The sequence below is a fragment of the Gekko japonicus genome, unplaced genomic scaffold, assembly GCF_001447785.1.
Source record: "Gekko japonicus isolate JY-2015 unplaced genomic scaffold, Gekko_japonicus_V1.1 scaffold917, whole genome shotgun sequence".
In the NCBI taxonomy this organism is placed as follows: Eukaryota; Metazoa; Chordata; class Lepidosauria; order Squamata; family Gekkonidae; genus Gekko; species Gekko japonicus.
Window position 1 is genome coordinate 263,274 of NW_015169201.1, and position 21,568 is coordinate 284,841.

Here is a 21,568-nt window from a genome sequence, read left to right on the forward strand (position 1 = left end):
CCTATTGGTTGCCTATAGGAGTGGGAGGTTACCTAGAGGGGTGGCCAATATTGAAATCTAATACCTTACTCAAAGAAGGGCATCTGGGCAGGTGTGAAAACCTTGGCGTCAGGATGCTTCATTGAAGTGTTGATGAAAGCTGGCCATGCCATTGTAAACCAAATGTCCATTTGGCAGGAACTACCAATGCAGGAACAAAGCAGTGATGTGTCCTAAAGGTAAAGGTAAAGGCTCCCTTGCTCTAAAGCCAGTCGAATCCGACTCTAGGGTTGCGGTGCTCATCTCCGTTTCAAAGCCGAAGAGCCAGCGCTGTCCGAAGACGTTTCCGTGGTCATGTGGCCGGCATGACTAAACACCAAGGCGCAGGGAACGCTGTTACCTGCCCACCGAAGTGGTCCCTATTTATCTACTTGCAATTTCTTGCTTTCGAATTGCTAGGTTGGCAGGAGCTGGAACTAGAGATGGGAGCTCACTCCATCATGCGGCACCCAGGTCTCGAACTGCTGAACTACTGACCTTCCACAGCCTGCAGTTCAGTGTCTTAACCACTTGAGCCACCGCAGCTCCATGATGTGTCCTACATGATCACAAATGATTCTGCAATGGGGGCTGTCTCTGCTCAAGTTGTTGTTTCTTACTGCTCACAATAATGGAGGTGTGTGCTTCTTCACCAGGCTGGTAACTGTGTAACTGAAACCTTATTTACGTGTAAGGCTTGTGCAAGTACCTTCTATGTGTTGCATCACAACAGGTGACTTGGAATGTACAGTTCTTTGAGCCTATGTGTGTGTGTGCCAGTCCATTGTGTGTAGCAATAAATATAAGTCCATAAAGCAAAATATCAAGTTCATTCTCTAACACTGTCAACAGCAAACACCACACAACCTTGCCCCTTTCTTCAGCAAAAATGGGGTCTTTTTTAGGAGAGAGCACTCTGTTTAGGATTTTCTTTCGTCCTAAATGGCTTGAACACAAAGTATCTGAAGGACCCCCCTCCCTTGACCTATTTGTTCCATAAAACCTTTAAATCAAAGTTTATGTCATCCCTGACGGACAAAAGGAGATACTTGTTTACACTGCGAGTGGTTAAAATGGGGAATTCTCTTTCAGAGAATGTAGTGATGGCCACAGGCATAGACAGCTTTAAAAGGGAATTAGACAGATTCACAGAGGATAGAGCCATCACTGGCAGTAAACATCTGAATACCAGAGCCAGGAGGCAACATCAGGGGACGGCCTTGCCCTCTATGCCCTGATGTTGATGCTCCAGAGGAACTGGTTGGCCACTGTGTGAAACAGAATGCTGGACTAGACGGACCCCTGGTTTTATGTTCTTAATTCCTCCAGCAGAACATTACTAATGGCAGTCAAGGTTCCTTAAAGACATCCCTGAATGTTAACTCTTTTTGCCTGTGTGCTGTTGAGACTTTGTGTATTTAAGGATTATACTGTATTTTTATGTGTTAGACTTTTGACAGCTGCCTTGAGTGTGATATGTTAATGAAAAGGGGGCATAAAAGTCATCTGAATAATAAAAACAGAATAAACACACTTCTGTGCCAAAGTAACCCCATGCATTGCAATGGATTTGGGGGACTATTCTAAGATGCATAGTTGATTCACATAAAACACTGCCCAGGCTTCACCATTAGCAATGCCAGTCCCCAGGTGGGGGATCCCCCAATTTCATGGGCTTTTGCTCACTGCTGGCCAGCTGGCTGGCGGGGGGAAGCCCCACCGCCAAGAATAGCCACCAGCGGCCACCCCTCTTCCTCCCCGCCTGCAGGATTTAAAGGCCCTTCGACCTAATCGGCTGGAGCACATGGCCCACCAATCAGCTGGAGGGCCCTTTAAAAGTTGCAGGAGAGGAGAGAGAGCGGCGGCCACCAGCCACATGCCTGAACTGCAAGCGTGAATTCGCCGCTTGGAATTCAGTCCTGAGCGGCACCCACTTGTGAAACCCTATTCACCACATCCCATGAGAAAACAGAGGGTGCTGTGAAACTCTTCTTCATGAAATATAGGTATTGACTTACATTTCTTTTGCCAGAGCCTGTAGTCCCTTCTGTTCAATTCATTAGGGCAGACCTTCTACTCTTTAAAAGAAGCCTTTTTACTTTTTATAGCTTCCTTGACTTGTATTGTTAAGCATGCCGTCATTCTTTTAGACTTGGCAGTGCCTTTCCTAAACTGGAGGATGCATTCTATCTGGGCTTAAATCAGTATGGTTTTATATAGCTTCCAAGCATCCTCTAGGGATCTGACTCTCTTGTGTTTCCTTGATAAACTTCCAAGGGAATTCTAGGGCCTAGTCCAGTTGATACTGTCATCATGAGGATATTTCTGTTTCCATGTGACAGAGTTATTTATTCATGAGAGTTATCATTTGTAGTTGACTGTTGAGTTGGCCCTTTGCCAACTAAGGTATCTACCTCAAAAAATCCGTGATGATTTAATATGATCTTTTTAGCTCATGTCAATTAGAATATTTGTGTTATACTACCCAGGGAAGGAGGCTTTCAGTATCAGCTGGCTGTTTAGTTCTCATTGGCCCCGGTCACACGGGAGGTTTTGCCCTGCAAGAAGGAAAGATCGGGGGCGCATCAAACGGGCGTGATCACACCGCAACATCTGGGAAGCAGAGCGCACCCGTCCCCAATCTGTCCTTTCTGGGCAAAACCGCACATTAAAAAAAAAAACCTAGAAAAGAGTACTACCTACCTGAAACTCCGCAGCAAGGGCGGCCGTGGGACTGCCCGTGCACTTGTCTCCCGCAGTATTTGAGGCTCCCAGCCAAACTGCGCATGCGCGCACATGCACAGCTGGCTGCCTCGCTCTCCATTCCATGGCTTCCCCCCCGGCATCTGATCGTGCCAGGGAGCAACTGTGTGGCAGCTAGGGGGATCTGTCTGATCCCGCCGCCGCGCGTCGATTTTGATGCGGCTCAGAAAAGCCGCACTTTGGCCGTGCCTTTCCCCCCTGTGTGACCGGGGCCATTCTAAGCCATCTGAAAGGATGGAGCCATTTGTGTCTATGGTTCTACTTTCAAAGTACTGGCTTCTACAGCTTCCTTTAGGAAACTTATAGTGACTTATGAGATATTGAACCTATGGAGATTCAAGAGAGGGCAAGTGGGGAAATGTATCATAACAGGATTTTTTAAAAAATCCTTTAATGCTGATTAACATTTGCACCGTGTGTGGCAAACATTTTGCCAGATACCATGTCACAATCTGGTAAATTGTATCATAAGAGCCAGGCCTATAGCTCTCCAAAGTACAATTTTCAAACCATTGTTCCAATCAACTACCTTTTTTAGAGCCCCTGCTGTCTGATTCAGAAGACATACAGAATTCAAGGCTAGAATGCCATCAGTCCCATGCATACCGCAGCTACTGGAACAACAACAAAAAATAATCACTGTCTACTTGGCTCCGGGGAGGTCATCTTACTCCAAATTTAAACACAGACAAATTTTTAGGCAGGCTTTTGTGAATATGTAAATAGCTATCACTCACATTTTGTTTGTTATTTGGACTCTAGTTTTTATGACATCATTTTTGTAAGTATGTGAATTGTTGCTTCTATCATTTGTCTGATTTGCCCATGAAGGCTAGTGATGTGGGATATGAACAGGATAAATAAATTACAGCTCCAAATGGAAACTGGCTTGCATAAAATACCTTATGACTGAGGATATGCAATGTGCTACCCTCTCACCAGCATCAGAATCCAATTCTTTTTGGTCCAGATTCAATACCAGAATCAACATCTCAGCCTAAACAGAAGACCTAAGAAGCAGCAGAAGTTGATCTTTATGGATTGCTCTTGCCCTGACTAGCTCAGTATTGCAATGAGGAGGAGATGGGGTGGGAACATGAAGGGTGGTCATTGGTGTGGACATGAAAGGTGGACATTGGTGGTGACATGAAGGGTGGTCATTGGTGATGCCAGGACATCATTTCCAGGAAAACTCAGAAGTGATATCATGCCTGTCTAGGAATTTCCAGAAACTCTATGGTAAAATTCTGAGGGTTTTCCCCAGAAGTAGCATCACACTGTCAGCCCAACAACCATTAAAAAAGATTTGCTCTCACTGCTGCCCTGAGCTGGGAGCAGGGGATCCTCTGCCACCACTGGGGGCAGGCAACCTTGTTCAGTACAGCTCAATCCAATCACTTGGTTGTCCAAAAGTTGGACAATCCTACCATTAAATCAAAACTCCCATGTAATGTTTATTTACAAGATTTCCCCCCCTGTGTTTCCTTGATGAAAATCTTTCCTTTGGCACAAGCCAGTAACAAGGTTACTGAAGATGATCATAGTCAGTTCTCAAAATTATATAAATAATGCACCCCAGCAAACCAATTCAGCTCCCCGCCTGAAACCTGCAGCTTCTTGGGTTACAGCCAATTTGTACCCTCTAGCCACTAAGCAAAAACATGGCACCTTTTGAAGACCGTGCCTGTTGCCTGTTGCCATCTAGAATTTGATTTGCTCTAAACTCATCTAAAGAAGGAGTTTTAAGACTTTGGAGAAACGCATTCCAGGGTGGACCTGCAAAGCCTTCATCTTTATCTTAGGTTTCTCTGTGGACACGAAGACAGAAAACAGGAGGGAAGTTAATACCTCTCAGGCATGCCCATTCCACTGATGGCTTGCCCAAGCACCCAGCACTTAAGGCCTGGATATGCAAGTGCTTCTAGCTAGTCAAAGGCCAATCTCACACCCTGACTGGAATGTGAAACTTTAGAGGAGACAGAGACTGGGGAAAGGTAAAAAGAAATGTTTTCACCTGGCACTTAAGAAAGAGTAGGGTAGGTGCTAGGCAAGCCTCAAGGGAAAGGTACCCTGTCTCTGATTATCACTGGCCTTACTTCTGAAGGCAAAGTGATACTGCCAATGGCTTGCCTCTTTGTTTAGGGAAATTAGCTATGCAGCATGAGAGGCCAGAGGGGTACAAGGGACTGCACACGAGTTTATACCAAGGTCCAGTACTGTAGGAAGACTCCAGATTTGAAGAGTAAATTAAATAGTTTTTATTTAAAAGTTTCCCTAATTACAAGCACATTAAGCATTCAAAAAGAGCAAGCAATACAGAACTAAGAAAGCAGAGGTGATTGATAGTGACTAGATGGGTCAGTTGCAGGGTAATACTATCTGTCCAGATGTGCAGAAGTCCTTGAAGAGAATAGCACCAACGGCCAGTGTTATACACTATGGGGGGCAAAGAAAAAGAGGTGTGTGTGTGTGTGTACGGATATAGACCTTGGAGAACAATGCTGACTAATAGGAGGTCTTGAGGGGCTTGTCTCAGGTGAAGACAAAAGATTACATGGGCCAATCATGGGTCCCAGAGGGTGTGGCATCAGGAGGAGCCAGACCTAGGTGTAACTAATGAGGTCTCAGAGGGGCAGAGTCTGGACTAACAATAGCTATGATGAGATTACTGGAGACGGCTGAATGAGTTTGATGATCACTAATGGTTCTGCCAGGGCAGATTGAATAGGTCTCCAAGTATAGACAAAAGATGGGAGACGAGTCCCTGATTAGCATCAGGAAGGATCACTAAACATTTGAGTGTATGATTGGTCGAGCCTAGGGAGGGTGGAGTTTGGGGAGACGAGAGAGCTCATTGGGAGTGTGATGTCACTCAAGGACTGCCATCTCACCAAGACTCTATCGTATACCACAGAGCCTGCCTTCCAAAACTGCTATTTCCTCCTGGGGAGCTGACCTCTGTAGTCTGGAGAGCAGTTCCAGGAGAACTCCAGACCACACCTTGAGAATCCTTACTCTACTACCCCACCACTACGTAGCTTTCACTTAGATGTGGCTATTTTTTGCTGGCTGGGTGCCGTAACAATAAAATTCATTCATTCGATGTGGCTATTTCCAAAGGGCTCCAAAGTTATGCCTTGTGGTCTGACCATTCTTGCAGGGCCACGTGCCCCCAACATGTATCACTCTCCTGGCAGCATTGCTTTGTATAAGTGATTTTTTTTTGGTGGATTTTGACTTTTTTTTTTTTAAGGGAATGAACTAGAAGGCCAGATTTTTAAAAGGTTTGGCAGGCTCACAACTACAAGGAGTGATTTGCTCACACAATTCATCCAGCTCCATGCATAATAACCACAGGCGGCAAATTGGCACACACTTAGGACGGCCTAAAACCTTTTGAAAGTTTCAGTCCTCGGGGCTCTGCACTAAATAAGTGTAAAGTTTCATCGCAAGGCACTGGGGCGGGGGGGGGGGGTCAGGCCCGGAGAGGCAATGCTATTCTTTGTTAATTTTTTTATTCAATTAAGAAGCACATGCTGATTACCTTTCGCAGTGTCCCCCTGATACAACTCAGATGTAAATCACGACGCTGCGCTCAGCTGCTGCTGCTTAAGCAGAAATATTTTGACACAATAATTATAGGGCTGAAACTATGCTTTGCATTCGTGTATAAAACACTCATTAAATTAAAATTCTTCCATGAAATCATGAAAATAAACAGTCTGTCTGAGCTGGCATCAACAAATTCGCAGGATACCTCTGCGTTTTCTCAGAGCTGGCCTTCAAATGACTGCCTTACCGGGGGCCCTTCGGTTGCCTGCAAAGTGCTAAAGTTCGCATTCTTTTGAAGGTTCCATTCTGCTTGTTGTTTTTTAATATTCCTGCTATGATTGTTTTTACAACTTGCAAGGTTTTAAAGCTATTAAGCTTCAAAGGTGTGGGAGAAATTACAAAGGTGATCGCCAGGAACATTCAAAAGAGTGAAATACATAATGGTGACAACTTTTTTTTTTTTGCACTGCAGAATGGATTAGGCATGGACGGGGCATGGCACCAGATACAGCGCCTTATGTCACTCTATTATGACTAGGAGACCGGATATGCCCTTCATATTCAATTCCCAAGGGAGTTCAGTGGAAACCTGGCATTCCGAGGGGGAGGGACATGGGTCCTGTATATTTGGCCAGCCCATTCCTCTTGTTAATTTCTATATAGTTCAGGAATGACTACGTATCCAAATAAACTGAAGTAGGAATTACTAGTTACCGTTTATGTAATGCAAATCATGAAACGTAGGGTTGGAGCCCACCATACTCAAGCAGAGGAAGTCATAGAAGGGAAACCTAATTCCCAAAATGTATTTGTTGAATATGGTCCCTGATAATATTTACATGAACAGTTATGTATTTAATAATATTGATAGTAACATCTGCTAGAATTCTATGGGCCAAATACTGGAAACAGGATAAGATTCCTAGTGAGGAAGAATTGGTTAACAAATTGTAAAACTTAGCAGAAATGGACAAGGTGAATATATTAATGCAAGATAAAGATGACGAAGTATATTTGAAGAGATGGTTGAGGGTATATATATGGTTGAATGAGAAAATGACAGACTTGAATTCTATTAAAATATGTAATATATATGTTTGTAAATAATATCAAAAACTTATAATAAAAAGAATTATATAAAAAAGGAATGACTACGCATCCAAATAAACTGAAGTAGGAATTACTAGTTACCGTTTATGTAATGCAAATCATGAAACGTAGGGTTGGAGCCCACCATACTCAAGCAGAGTAAGTCTTAGAAGGGAAACCTAATTCCCAAAATGTATTTGTTGAATATGGTCCCTGATAATATTTACATGAACAGTTATGTATTTAATAATATTGATAGTAACATCTGCTAGAATTCTATGGGCCAAATATTGGAAACAGGATAAGATTCCTAGTGAGGAAGAATTGGTTAACAAATTGTAAAACTTAGCAGAAATGGACAAGGTGAATATATTAATGCAAGATAAAGATGACGAAGTATATTTGAAGAGATGGTTGAGGGTATATATATGGTTGAATGAGAAAATGACAGACTTGAATTCTATTAAAATATGTAATATATATGTTTGTAAATAATATCAAAAACTTATAATAAAAAGAATTATTAAAAAAAAGGAATGACTACGCATCCAAATAAACTGAAGTAGGAATTACTAGTTACCGTTTATGCAATGCAAACCATGAAACGTAGGGTTGGAGCCCACCATACTCAAGCAGAGGAAGTCGTAGAAGGGGATCTTCCCCTTCCCTCAGTAACCTTCCCTCTGCTGAGGATCAAGGAACCCTCCTGAATGAAATGGCAGTTGACATGGGGAGGGGGCTATTGAGAGAATGGGGCAGTTGGGCAAATCACGTGCTAGCTGAGCAACCTTGGCTCCAAGACTTGCTCTGCTAGTGCAAAACTGGGTGAAGATCCACCTGTGTGGGCTCTTTCTATTTGGATATGGTAAGATCTGTCCCATTCAATCCTGCCTCGGGGAGTTTGTAATTGAATCAATAGGCAATCTAACCTCATGTCTTTGGGAGTTCTGATAGTGATGTTTCTAAAATTTGTCTGAAAATCTCTCCAGCTTTAAGACTTTGGGATTATCTAGTCTTGTTTCTGAAGAGGATCCCATTCAGAATCCTCCATTCTTCTATTGCTTGACATTTTTTTGCATTTTGTTCAGAACAACAAGAAGGTTGCCACCAATGTCAGTTCCTTCCATTCATTCATGTTTCCCCACCCACCCACCTTTCCTACACTGCCAATGCACATGTTAACTACGGTAAATACCAGGCCAAAATGTTACCCAGACTGGACCCAGAGAAGGGGAAATTATCTTCAAAATGAGTACGGGAAGGCAATAATGCAGGACCTTGTAGTTCTTTATATCAGGAGGGATCTTGGTGGGGATACTGCAGAATAAAATTATGAAAAAATAGAATGAGAGAGTGATTGTAAACATGTAAATTTATTGTACACATAATAAAATAAAAACAGTAAAAATGTGAAGAACCAACACTAGGCAGCTGAGAACTGATTCCATAAGTAATCACACATGCACCAAGCGGGCACACTTATAAAAGGCAGAAGGGAAGAAATTGGGAAGTTTTAGGGAACGGACATACAACTTTAAATCCAGGCTTTAAGGTCTGGAGAGGTCCAGGGTCAGAGGCAAGTGAGGGTCCAAAGAGCAGAGCAAAAAAAAAAAGGAGCCTGCAAAGCAGTTGTAGAGTGTTCAGGTAGTGAGAGAACCTGGCACACGCAACACTGACTTGGGATGGTCTTTTTATGGCGAAGAGTCCCCCAGCTAGACATGGGAACCCATTTTCCCATGAACATGATTGGTCCAAGATACAAAGCTTGAATTTGACTGGGCAGTTATAGTTTTAGATGTCTTTTTGATGGTCCATCCTGGTTGGATGGGATGTTAGGCACAGCAACAAAGAGCATGGCATGAATGATAGTTTTAGATGTCTTTTTGATGGTCCATCCTGGTTGGATGGGATGTTAGGCTGTCTTTATCAATGGCTGGATTGGTTTAGCTATATTTAAGGGTTGCCCAGCTATCTATAGCTGGAAATGGTTCACATTGTCTTGATGAAGTATCCCTTGGAGCAAGGGATATGATTGTATTAGGCATACCTGGAGCTGGGCAGACACCTCCCAGATTTGTCAGGAAACTGGTTGATGTCCTTAGTAGGGGTGTGCAATTTTTTTTACTGATATAGTATTTGGATCTGGGATTTTTCAGAAATCCCAGAATTCTTCAGGCCCAATAGACCAGAACCAAAACATGCTGGTAAAAAAATATCAGCCTGATCCTGGGGCTGGTTTGGCTTCTCCTGCAGCCCATTTTAAACTGAGCAGCAGGAGAAGGCAGTGCAAAGCTATGCAGGTGGGGAGCAATCCCCACTGGACTGCCCTTTACTGTCCTCCAGTTTAAAGAGACTGCATAAGCCTGCCCAACAAATGGCTGAGAGGCGTGAGCAATCTGCTTCTGGTTCTCCACTGTTTTCAGATCTATGCGAAATTTCTGCATATATCTGGGATTTTCTTGGGATTTTTTCCGGTTTTCCTGAGAAAGCTTGGATACATTTGGGAAGCCAAAATATATCCGAAAAAAATACTGATAAAGTATTTTGGGGGTATATTTTTGGCTCGGGTAGATCCGAATGCACACCCCCTAGTCCTTAGCATTGAAAGGTTTTTTGTTCTTGAGAACGATATGCTATTTGAGCTGGGATTACACTGCATTTAATCAGTATCTAATTCCAGCACATCCTTCCTCTTCTTTCCTTGGATTTCCAGTGTCACGGCTGAACCCAGGTGCTTTTATGGGACTCCCCAAGTTTCAGATCCCCTTGGCACTTAGGCTCTAAAAGGGGGTGTGTATTAAAACAACTAAGTCCAAAATTAAAGGGGGACTCTTCTGTCCGAGGGGGTCTCGGCTGGAAGAGGGGGTAGGGCCCTCACAAAACAGGAAAACATACATAAGATCATTTAAGACACAGAGGAGTGAGGAAGAGATGCACATGAATTGAAACGGCCGATAGCTGCAGCAAACAGAGCATGCTTTAGTCTTGAGATCTGCAAATTCTCCTAAGTGAACCAAAACTCAGGAGAAGCAGAACACGGGCAAAGCTGATCTATAGAAAAATAAATGAGTGCATGGGAAAAGATCTAAAGGTAAAGGTAAAGGTTCCCTTGCTCGAAAGCCAGTCGAGTCCGACTCTAGGGTTGCGGTGCTCATCTCCGTTTCAAAGCCGAAGAGCCAGATCTGCAAATTCTCCTAAGTGAACCAAAACTCAGGAGAAGCAGAACACGGGCAAAGCTGATCTATAGAAAAATAAATGAGTGGCATGGGAAAAGATCTACTCATCTCTAAATTTACCTAAAAATGGCGAGCCTATATCAAGTTTACTCATTTCTCTCCATATTACGTACAGACAACTAACCCAATGTCTTGATGTCGTTTTGATGTGCATTTCCCCAAAACTGCTCTAGAGCAGTGCTTCTCAATCAGTGGGCTGGGACTAGAGTTGCCAGCTCTGGGTTGGAAAATACCTGGAGATTATTGAGGGTGGAGCGTGATGAGACCAGAGTTTGGGGAGGGGAGGAGCTTCAATGGGGTACGATGCCATAGAGTCCACCCTCCAAAGCAGCCATTTTCTCCAGATGAGCTGATCTCTGGCTCCTCGAAATCACTGGTAATCCCAGGAGATCTCCAGCCACCACTTGGAGGTTGGCAGCCCTAGCTGGCACTCAAAAGCCTCTGAAAGTGGGTTTCAGGCCAGCCCTTCCTATTGGCTACTCCCGCCCTTTGCATCATTCTTTCTCTCCTCATCCTCCTTGTCAACTTTTTACATTCTTGCCTTCCACCTCCCTTTTCAACGGGGGGGGGAATCTGCCGGGCAACTAGTAACTTTACAGTAGTAGTGGGAAGAAGTTGGGGACAGGATGGAGAGTTGGCTGGCGCTGTTCAGTGCATGGAAAAGCAAGAGGAGGAGAGAAAGAGGTGCGATCTGCAGGTTGGGAAACATTGTCCTAGAGTTCCAAAAAACCTTGGGTCGGCTCTGGATGGGTCACTGTAGCAAGGCAATTTGGACTTGCGGGTCACTGTACCAAAAAGGTTGGGAACTACTACTGCTCTAAAGCATCAGTTGTTGCAAGATAGAACTAGGAAACAAAAGGTGTCCAAGTGTCAGGAGAGGAACTGGGGATGATCCTGCTAGTTAGCAGCATCTGAATAACATCTTGCTAAGTTTGTTCTGTTCTCTAGACCCAGGTATGTAAGACCTGGGCATGCCTCTCAGCCTGAGGGTTGAGCCTAGAGCTGTGCAGAAGATTAGCCTGGAGAGAGAGAAGACTTGGAAGCCTCCCCTTCCCTTTCTTGTTTGTTTTGTTTTTTCTCTCTGTATATTGTTTGCTGCTTTGGTTCTCCCTGGGGGAGGGGGGAGCAGAATATAAATATGCTAAATAAATAAAATAATTCAATGTTAAAATGTAAGTAAAGATATACAAAGTGGAAAGTGAAGGGACACTCAACTAAGGTCATGTATTTTCGGGCAGCCACCCAGTATTCCTTGGTGTTACGAAAAGGTCTTTTCAGTGATGGTACAACTGTTATGGAATAAATAGATTTGTGCAGTACCTAGCTTGTTTTAATTTTGAACACATGAAGCTGGCTAATACTGAATCAGACCATTCTCCATTAAGTATTGTCTACTCAGACTGGTAGTAGCTATCCAGGGTCTCTGGCTGAGGTCTTTAACATCACCTCCTACCTGGTCCTTTTAACTGGAGAATGTCGGGGATTGAACCCAGGACCTTCTACATGAAAAACACTACCATTGCGCCAATTTTTTTTAATCCCCTCCCCCTCTAAAACACACACACACAGAGTTTTGACAATTTTCCTATTCGTCCTGTTAAATGTGGGGAAGCGTTTGCCTGTTCAGACTAAAAGCAGGAAGCGCTGCTGTCACCTTCCTAATATGGATACCTCATCCCCACATCACACATAGTCTCCAGCAGGGGTCATTTCGTAGAAAAAGAGGTTCAGAAGCTCATTAGCATAACCTATTAGCATAAGTTATTTGCATATGCCACACCTCCTGACATCACCAGGAGTGTGTCAGAAGGCAACACCCACTGCTCAGGCTCCACTGGACTCTTTTGGATTGCTAGCTATTGGGGGGGGGGATGTGCAGATCTGTCCTCACAGAGGAGGGAGAGCTTGTACCTGAATAAAACCTGGTCTTAAAGGTGCACTGGACTGTTTTGGGCCAGGGGGCCGGGGGGGCACTCTGCAACTTACCTGGCTGCTTCTTGCTCTGACTGAGGGCTGCTGGGAGCAGGGGGTGGGGCTTGTTGCATGTGCCCGCCCTCTGGGCTCTGAGCCTATGGGGAGGGCGGGGTATAAATGTGAAAAATAAATAAATAAATAAATTTACTGCCGGAGCTCCACTCCTGTGCGCTCCTGCAGGAAATGACCCCTGGTCTCCAGCTATAATTAAGAGATCAGGAGTGGGCTACCAGCCTATATATTCCCTACAACATTGCTCCCCTCTCAGGAGCAGCTATGCTTCTGCAGACAGGGTTAATCACCACTATGATCTGCATCATTTTTAACCATGGTTAACATCAACCAGGCTGCAGTGGCTTAGAGGTTAAGACACTGAGCTGCAGACTGGAAGGCCTGTAGTTTAGCAGTTTGAGACCCTAGTGCCGTGTGATGGAGTGAGCTCCCATCTCTGGTCCCAGCTCCTGCCAACCTAGCAGTTCAAAAGCAAGAAACTGCAAGTAGATAAATAGGTACCACTTCGGTGGGAAGGTAACAGTGTTCTGTCCGCCGCGGCATTTTGTCATGCCGGCCACATGACCACGGAGAAGTCTTAGGACAGTGCTGGCTCTTTGGCTTGGAAACGGAGATGAGCATCGCCCCCTAGAGTCAGATTCGATTGGCGTTCAAGCAAAGGAAACCTTTGCCTTTAACGTCAACCAACATTGCTCTTGACATCAAAATTCTGAGGATACCTCTGAAATAATGCTGTATTCAAGACCATAAAAATAGTTTTTGGCATACATATGAACCTAGTTTATTGTTATCCTTTTTATTTTTAGAAATGCTTTTAAAATGTACTTTTTGATTATAGTTTAATTACGACAGCTGTAGTGGTATTAAGATGTAATGGGACATATTATGTAATAATCAGTGTTTAACAGTTAATATTAATAGTAACTAATGGTAATAAATGCTAGGCTTTAATAATAAATGTATACAGTATGTAAAAACCTTCTGAATACTATGTATTTTAAATGTTTATGTTAAATGCTCTATATTTACTCTGATGTCGTCCTTGTTATGAATAAGTTATAGATTATTATCTCCCTTTTCCCATTGTTTTTTCTGTGCCCCTATGAAAAAAAGATTTTTGAGGATGCAAGCCCTGGTTCACGTTAACCATGGTTAAGTTCAGCGCAAGTTAGGGTTGCCAATCGGTCAAAGGGGACGGGGAGTAAGATCCTGGTTTGTCCTCTTGACTTTGGGCCAGCTGTCTGAAAAAGATTAGGCAATGATAGATTTTCTTCCTCAGCAGAAACTGCTGAGTCCCATTCCTGATTAGAGTTGTCAGCTCTGGGCTGAGAAAAACCCGGAGATTTTGGGGATAGAGCCTGGGGAGTGCGGGGTTTGGAGAGAAGAGGGAGCTCAGCAGGACACAATGCCATAGAATCTGTCCTTGAAAAAGCAGACATTTTCTCCGAGGGAACTGATCTTGGTCATCTGGAGATGAATTGTAATAGCAGGAGATCTGCAGCTACCACCGGGAGTTTAGCAATCCTATTGCAGAAAGAAATCTTTCTGCATATATATAGAAATCTATATGTATACAGGGGCTCTGGGGCAAGTGATGCTCTGTCTTCTTGGTGCTTGGGGGAGCCAACAGTTGGAGGGCTTCTAATGTCCTGGCCCCACTGGTGGACCTCCTGATGGCACCTGGTATTTTTGGCCACTGTGTGACACAGAGTGTTGGACTGGATGGGCCTTTGGCCTGATCCAACATTGGCGTCTCTTATGTTATGTTAAATCGGTGGTCTCTGCCCTCAGAGCCACCAGAAACTGTTGGCCTCGGTCCCCTCAGTTCCTCCTTCATAGATCCACATGGGACTCCACCTGTGTTTGTGTGTGACGTATTGTCAAGTCGCTTCTGACTTATGGTGACCCTGTGAATTAATGTCCTCCCAAAGGTCCCATTGTTAAGAGCCTTGCTCAGGTCTTGCAGAATGAGGGCCCTGGCTTCCTTGACTGAGTCACTCCATCTTATGTTGGGGCTTCCTCTTCTCCTGCTGCCTTCAACTCTTCCTAGTGTTAGTGTCTTTTCCAGTGACTCTTATCTTCTCAGAATGTGACCAAAAGACAATGCCCTCAGTTTAGTCATTTTTGCTTCTAGAGAGAGTTCAGGCTTGGTTCTATCTAGAACCCACTTATTTGTCTTTTTGGCAGTCCGCAGTATCTGTAAAACTCTCCTCCAGCACTCATTTCAAATGCATCTACTTCCTTCCTGTCAGCTCAGCTTTCTTCATCTCCACCCCTAGGACCCACCAAATACAAAGATGTAAGTGCGCAGGCAGAACCTTAATCCATGGGTCAGGCCATAAGGGGAATGATGAGGCGATTGTGTGCTAGGGGGACGGTGCTGGGAGGCAGATCTGTTCCCAGTTTCTTAACCATGTCTACAGATCAGAAGTATAATATCTGCACTGGACTTTTATGGGTTTGGTATAGAAAACACCAGTGTTGCAATCCCGTCTGCTGTGGAAACCGTGGATGCAATAAGAGAATCACAGCTCCAAAGCTCCAAATGCAAAAGAAAAAACAAGCTGTATGCAAGCACTGAACAGAATCAATGCTCAAAACACATGGGAAAAACTTTATACTGCCGATGTCAAACCATATATAAATGACAATGATACAAAGAAGGAAAGGAGGTCCAAAGTATGATAGCGAAGATCATATCACTTCATAAAACTCTCATCATGCTTTAGTGCAGGGGGTTTTTTGTAGAAAAAGCCCAGCAGGAACTCATTAGCATAATAGGCCACACCCAAGAGTAGAAACTCATTAGCCTATTAGGCCACACCCCATGCCTTCCCTTGGCTTGCCCAGGAGCCCCATGGCTGTGGGGAGCCCAGGCAAGCCAGCCCTTGGACAGGCCAGGGAAGGCATGGGGATGCATTTAAATGCCTCCCCAATCCTTCCAGTGCCCCCCCTGACCCACCCACCTCGGAGTCACCAGGGGGGGTGTCACTCTCCAGGCCTTCCCTCTGTAGCCAGGCATGCAGAGGTTTTGGCTGTAGGGGGCGTGGCCAACTCTGAAGCCAGCCGGAACTCCGTTCCTGTGCGTTCCTGCCCAAAAATAGCCCTGCTTTAGTGCTATATTCTATAGTTGCAGTGAAATATTCCAAAGAGACATTCAGAAAGGAGGGCCACATGTATCTGCAGCGCTCTGACTCAAAACAGACACGTGTCTTTGTAGAACCCCTGCTCTACTTCTTGCTTTTCTTTACCTTTGAAGAAAGATTGGCTGGGTCCTCTCTCCCGCTACTTGAATCAGCGGCACTCGAGACTCTAAACTGAAGTTCAAACCACTAAGTCTTCCCTTTCTCCTTCTGGGTGTGCAAGTAAGCACATATGTATATACACGTTAATCCTCATAAGCCTTAATTGTATTTTGTTTGTTTTTTGTTCATCTGTACAATGTCACTGATCTCTGTGACATTAAAAGCAAGCTGTGGTGTCTCTGGTTTTGGGAGTGAACAATGTGGGATCTTTTGAAATAAAGATGATGTAATCGTAGTGGTTGAGAAGGGCTCTTTTTCTCCCCCCTTCTTGTTACATCGATATTCCACTGGAATCCTCAATTATGGTTGCCTGGTCTTTTGACTGAAGAGATTCCAGAAGGATGGATGGCCACGGCAACTGCACCATTTAATCTTCAAATGTGAATCTCAGCCTGATCCTGCTGCTCTGATGAAATTACACACACCATGTTATTTTTCTCAATTTGCACAAAACATATACACAATGGAGGCTGCGGGAACGTATACTTAGCCTAAAGTTGTCACAACATGCATGCCCATCAGCTTTTTTAAAAACCCAAATTCATTACAAAAATGTATTGACGGAGATTGTGCCTTTTAAAAAAAAGTGGATTAAGTTTACAATGCCTTCGTTTTAACCACGTGTCAACTGGCTACAGCCACAATTTCACATGTATGATAGCAGTCATGTGCTTTAAATAACCAACTGCAAATACACAGAGGTGGGTCCAATGGGTTTGGGATCCATCAGAGGATTTCTCTGATTGGAAGGAAGAACAATTTTGCTGACTTCCCCCACTCCCTGCAGACTTCCAGCTTCCTCATCATCTCTTCTGGGGGCCCCTGTCACCCAGGAACAGCATCTGAGGGGAGGACATTTTGGATGGGAAGTCATGCTCCACTGACGGACAACCCTCCGGCTTATGGAAATCTTCTGGTGCAGGAGTTCCCAACCTTTGGAATTTTGAGAAGTTGTGGTGACCACCACTCCAAAATGGCGGCTGCAGGAGGTGGGTCCAAACCACAATGGCTTCCACAGGAGGCACAGCGAAACATAATACCTCCCTCCTTGTTTTGCAAAAGTATTTCAGAAAGGGAATAAAAAGAAATGAAGGAAAGCCTGGAGGGACAGAAGGAGGGAGGGAGAAAGAGGAGGGAGAATAAAAAGAATGAAAGCCTGAAGTAGATATGGAACCACAGGCCTGGGTGCTTACCAGTCCTCCTGACTCTCTAGTGGCTACAGCTGCTATTGCAGCCATAGAAAACCCTTTTATTTCCATGCAGGCAGCCAATAACAAGCCTTGCCTTGCAGTGGCCCCACCCATTTTCTGAAAAGCTAGTGGGCACCAGAGGAAGTACTGGTGGGCCCCATGGCACTCACAAGTGCCACACTGGAGAATAGAACCAAGTCTGTGGCTCTCTGAGAGCCAATGTGGTGTAGTGGTTAAGAGTGGTGGACTTTAATCTGGAGAACTGGGTTTAATTCCCCACAGGAAGCCATCTGGGTGACCTTGGGCTAGTCACAGTTCTCAAAAGAGCTCTCTCAGCCCCACCTACCTCAGAAGATGTCTGTTGTAGGGAGAGGAAGGGAAGGAGATTGTAAGCCATTCTGAGACTCCTTCAGGCAGAGAAAAGCAGGGTATAAGAACCAACTCTTCTTCTCATCTCCTAAGTGAGGAATCTTTTCCTCTGGAGCAAGATCCCGTCCTTAGAAGGAGGGAATGGTAAGATCCAACACAATTTGTTTTAAACAATACTGTCATGTACTCCAGCTATCCTTATTTACCAGAACATTCCTGATTGAATGGTACTTGCAAATCATGGTCTGTAATTTGTCCTTATTTTTTCTTTTGGTGAGGATTTGGGGGTACTTTTAAAAAATATTAATGTGCTTACTTGAGTTTTGATTTCTTGATCTCTGGAAAATCCTATGGGTCTCAAGCAGCTAAATTTTTCCCATGGGATTGACTGACTCCAGAGCACATGCATTTAAACACAAGCCCATGAACATATGTTGCAGCTGGTGGTAAAGTTTTATGGGACAGGCTACTGCAGAGAAAATTACTTCAGAATGCAGTAGGCAAGGAAAGGTTTGGCTAGCACCTAATAGTTGGGAGGGAGGGGTCTTTGGGTGGAAAAGAAGGTATGTTAAGAGCAAGTAAGGTCCCTGCCAAACGGCAGGGGAAAAAGCTCCCAAAGCGCGGCTTTTAAAAGCCGCACCGAATTAGAGACGCCGCGGCGGGATCCCATGGATCCCCTGAGCCGCGGCGCCGTTGCTCCCCGGCACGATCAGATGCCGGGGAGAAAGCGACGGTGGGAAGGGGAAGCTGGCGAACTGCGCATGCTCACACATGCGCAGTTTGGCCAGGAGCCGGGGATGAGCCGGCGCAAGGACGCGCCGGTGATCCCACGGCCGGGCTTGAGGCGCTCTTCTCCGAAGAACCACCTAGGTAGGTGGTTCTTTTTTGGTGTGGGGAGGGACGGATCGGAGACAGACAGGCAATGATTCCCAGATGTCGCCGTGGGATCGCGCCCGTTTGCTCCGCCCCCAAACCGTCCCTCTCCCTGCCCAAATCCACTCGTGTGACCGGGGCCTAAAGCACCCCATTTCTGTCCCTGCAGTGCTTAAGGAAGGGAGTGGCTGCAGCTTAGTGGTAGAGCACCTGCTTGACACACAGAAGGTCCTGGGTTCAATCCCCAGCATCCCTACTTCAAAGGGCCAAGCAGTAGATATAGATTTTATTGTATTGACCATAGGTCTTAATTCACAGTATTACAAGGATACTACCGATCAGAACCCGTATAAAATCAATAGCAGCCCAAAGCGGGGTGGGAAACTCCATCTAAGGGCCAGGCAGTAGGTGATGTGAAAGACCAAAGCTTGAGACCCTGGAGAGCTGCTGCCAGTCTTCAGAGACAACATCAGCCTCCATGGACCAATGGACTGATTCGGCATAAGGCAGCTTCATATGTCATGATTTGTCCTGCCAACCGGAAGCTACATCCTCAGAAAAAAAACCTGATATTCAGCTTAGAGACCTCACCAGGACTGTGTTCATACGTACGCAGATGAATCTGCTCGGCAGAAGGAATGTTCAGGAGGCAGGCAGCACCTTACTTCCATACTGTTCACACAAGCTTTATGTGCAAGCAAATATTCCTTGCAAGGAGGTGTATAAGGACAGACAGTGTGGCGTAGTAGTTAGAGCATTAGACTTTGGAAGGTTCAGGTTCAAATCCGTGGACGTTCGCCAGGTGACGTTGGGCCAGTTGCTCTCCCCTCAGTCTTACAGGGTTGGTGGGAGGATAAAACGGAGGAGACGAGAATAACGTTGCAAACTGCTTTGGATGCGTGTGTGCGTGTGTGTAATAAATAAATCAGGGGATCCCTCACAGGATGGTTTCTTCTCTCTTTCCTTTTCTTCCAGTTTCATAGGTGCAAATAAAGGAATACACCATACGTTGTGCAGCAGCGCATAGGTATTTGCCACTGCACATTGCAAAGCAACGGCTACCCATTGATCAGGGAGACCTGATTTCAAATCCCCACACAGTCCTAAAGCTTACGCTGTGACCTTGGGCTGGACATTATATTTTAGTGTAAACCACCTCACAGGGTTGTTGTGAACAATACAAGGGAAGCCTACTCCTGTTGAGCTCCTGGAAGGAGGGGCTGGATAAAATATGAAGTACAGACAGACAAGTGCTAGGGAGCCATGCATCATGATCAATCTGACTTCCCAGTGCATGTAACCAAATTGTGTGTGTGTGTGTGTGAAGTGCCATCAAGTAGCTTCCAACTTAGGCAACCCTATGAATTAATGACCTCCCGAACGTCCTATCGTCAACAGTCCTGCTCAGGTCTTGCAAACTGAGGGCCCTTGTGTCTTCCTTGGTTGAGTCCATCCATCTCATGTTGGGTCCTCCTCTTTTCCTGCTACCTTTGACCTGTCCTAGCATTAATACACATTTGTTACATGCCCATATTACTATTTTTTTAAAGCATGTACATAATAAAAGTGCAATGTGTGAATCTGCCCCCAACCTTGTGACCAGCACAGGGTAACAAGGATTCCGTAGTTCAGGCAGCTGCTGTGAAGATGGAGAAGGGGAGAAAACTGGCCATGCAGCATCTAGAGCATCCACAACAGTGCACTTTAAAAACAACTTGTTGCGTGGAGTGAGGGCTACTTTCTTCTTCCACCGACAAGCTCTCAGCTGATGAAATATGAGATTTTGTTACTGTATTTTACTGTTTTATATTATGTGGTTTTATTGTTTTAATCTTGGCACTTTGTGCCCTTGTTAGCCGCCCTGAGCCTTCAGGGTAGGGCGGGATACAAATCTAAGGATAAATAAATAAATGAAATGACCCCTCTCCTGCAAGCCCTCTTTTGACTCCCTCTCCATGCCACCCCCCCATGTTAAATAGCTGTAAATAAGCTGGACATCAAACGTTTTCAAAACATCCTTTGGCTAACCCATAGATGTTATGCAGGAGGGGGGAAATGTATTCCTGACCCAGATTCCCAATCTGGTTCCTTTAAACCGAATAAAATGTACATTGAAGGGCTTTAGGGCAAAGGGCTTCAGAAGGCTAAAAAAACCCTCCAATAAAAGGGAAACACTTTAAAAAAATGAAGTATTGTTATATGATATTCTTATATTTCAATATTCCTTTCATGTACCACTATGAAACCTACACTTGTTGGGGTTTTATGCATTTTTCTTCATTTCTCTCTTTAATCCCACCCGACCATGATCTGTCTTCCCTATTGAACTGGGTTCCTTTAATCACTGGGACTGCAGGCCAGAAACACTTGATACTTGTTCTTTGCACTGGAGATATTGTACCATTTGGACTTTCAACCTGTGCCCAGCAACTGAATAGTCAGCTGAACTGCCCTTGGTTGACTGCTCTTGTTCCAATCATGGGTCCGATCCAACAAGCTCCTTTCTACTATGTTGAGAAGACTTCTACCAACGTAACAAGCCTTTCTCCAACCGAAACCAAGGCTCCTTATTTAGTGAAGTGGGTCGTAGGGTTGGATCCTGCAGACCTGCTCCACTAGTGGTAGCACTTTCCTCTGGTGCAAGGAAAGACTGCTTTCACCAGTAGAAGGGAATTTTGCATCAGGGGAGGACCCTTGCATCAGAGAAAAGTGCCACTGCCGGCAGAAGAGATCCTCAGGATCCAGTCATATCCCTCCTGATCTGAAGAAGTGAGCAGTGACTCACAAAAGCTCCTACCCTGCCACATATTTTGTTAGTCTTTAAGGTGCTACTGGATTCTTGCTCCTTTCTACATCACGATGTGTAACGTCAGAAGCATAATATGAATTGACCTGCCAACATCAGCTTTGATAGGTCAGGTCGCTGAATGGCCTTTTTATCTTGGATGGAACAACTACCTCCTCTCAGTCTGACCTCTGTAGTTAATGTAGGTCCGTCCTTAACCCGGAATTTCTTTATCCCAGATTAATTAAAGTGGAATAAATTGCCACCATCTGATTCCATGCTTCCAAATCAGGAACACAGATTAGAATTATTAAATACTGGGTTCGAGACGCATTGCAGTGAACAGCTCTATTTTATTAAGTGATTTCAGGAACAAGACTAAAACCTCAGGGCAACAGCCCT